Source organism: Limulus polyphemus, unplaced genomic scaffold (genome assembly GCF_000517525.1).
Source record: "Limulus polyphemus unplaced genomic scaffold, Limulus_polyphemus-2.1.2 Scaffold10951, whole genome shotgun sequence".
NCBI lineage: Eukaryota > Metazoa > Arthropoda > Merostomata > Xiphosura > Limulidae > Limulus > Limulus polyphemus.
The window spans coordinates 14364-16697 of NW_013676561.1; positions in this window are offsets into that span (position 1 = coordinate 14364).

The window sequence follows — 2334 nt, forward strand, 5'->3', positions numbered from 1 at the left end:
CTCGTTAACCATATACATCTGATTAAAACTAACTTATCGATGAAGTTTTAATTAATCTCGTTAACCATATACATCTGATTAAAACTAACTTATCGATGAAGTTTTAATTAATCCTGTTAACCATATACATCTGATTAGAACTAACTTATCGATGAAGTTTTAATTAATCTTGTTAACCATATACATCTGATTAGAACTAACTTATCAATGAAGTTTTAATTAATCTTGTTAACCATATACATCTGATTAGAACAAACCTATCAATGAAGTTTTAATTAATCTTCAGAGGGAGGGGAGGGATAGTTGGTAGCTTTATCAATAATCTACACACCTACGAAAGTATCTCAACTCCATAAAACACTAATAAACACAACGAGGGAAGCAAAAGTTGAACTTTATTCGCAAAGGCCTGATAAATTCCAAACACACGTATAGTAACAAAACTAGTAATACTGTGACGTCACACGTGTAATAACAAGAGTAGTGATACTGTTACATCACACGTATAATAACAAGAGTAGTGATACTGTTACATCACACGTGTAATAACAAAGTTATTGATAGTGTTACGTCACATATCTAATAACAAGAGTAGTGATATTGTTACGTCACACGTGTAATGACAAGAGTAGTGATATTGTTACGTCACACGTGTAATAACAAGAGTAGTGATATTGTTACGTCACACGTATAATAACAAGAGTAGTGATATTGTTACGTCACACGTGTAATGACAAGAGTAGTGATATTGTTACGTCCCACGTGTAATAACAAGAGTAGTGATATTGTTACGTCCCACGTGTAACAACAAGAGTAGTGATATTGTTGCGTCACACGTGTAACAACAAGAGTAGTGATATTGTTACGTCACACGTGTAATAACAAGAGTAGTGATATTGTTACGTCACACGTATAATAACAAGAGTAGTGATTTTGTTACGTCACACATGTAATAACAAGAGTAGTGATTTTGTTACGTCACACATGTAATAACAAGAGTAGTGATATTGTTACGTCACACGTATAATAACAAGAGTAGTGATATTGTTACGTCACACGTATAATAACAAGAGTAGTGATATTGTTACGTCACACGTATAATAACAAGAGTAGTCTGCAGAGAAATATCTAGTTCAATAACAAAACAGGGTATGTTCATCCTCTCACATCTACATAATGTACTAATTAGGCCTCTCATTGGCTCTGAAATGTTCACATCCTACTCACTAAATTATAGATGTCTGCTGATTGGCCAGAATCTTTGACTACGTTTAATTTATCTACTATTTTATTGTGTTTTACGTCATATATGTTTACACCATATGTGAATCTTTGTTTTAAATATATATAAATACAACAACAAGTATCCAAGACGAAAATATATTATTTTGCTCTCCAACACTTGTATATTATATTTGTCTGTGTATTTATTTCTCTATTATAGTGTTTTTGATACGACCTACTTTGTGTAGGTTTACAAAGCTTCAAAGAACACAAACGAATCGCTCTAACTAATTGATAACAGAAAATAAAAGTGTTGAGATGATATTTTTAAACTAAGAAGTCAATTTACTTCAAAATAAACAATAATGGCGAACCATTATTTAACATACTGTTGTATCTTTCCACGCCATTAAAGTTAAAAATACAGTAAGTAAGGAAAGGCAGCGTCATCTGGTGCTTTCAATATATATGTATATTGAACTTACAGATGTCGCTAACCTTGTCAAGTGTTTGTGGTACAGCATTTCTAGCGAATACTTTTATTTCAGGATTAGCGTCAAGGATTTTCTTTTTTGTCTGTTTTGTTATGTTCACTTCGGCTCAAACTTTATTTAACATACAAAAATAGTTTATATTGGATTTCGCGCAAACCTACAAAAGGGCTATCTTTACTAGCCGCTGTTAATTCGAAACTGATAGACGAATGTGAAAACAGCTCCTCAACGGCCCCCACCGCCTACTCTTGAGCTACTTTAATCGAAAGTGAGATTTGAACATGATTCTTATAACGCACGCACATGCGAAGAGCAATATGATGCGACCAAAGACGCTCAGATTCACAGTCCGGGGCGCTAACCACTGAGCCACGCTAGGTCCAAACAACACGACGCGAACCAAAGACGCACAAATTCACAGTCCGGGGCGCTAACCACTGAGCCACGCTAGGTCCAAACAACGTGATGCGAACCAAAGACGCACAAATTCACAGTCCGGGGCGCTAACCACTGAGCCACGCTAGGTCCAAACAACGTGATGCGAACCAAAGACGCACAAATTCACAGTCCGGGGCGCTAACCACTGAGCCACGCTAGGGCCAAACAACACGACGCG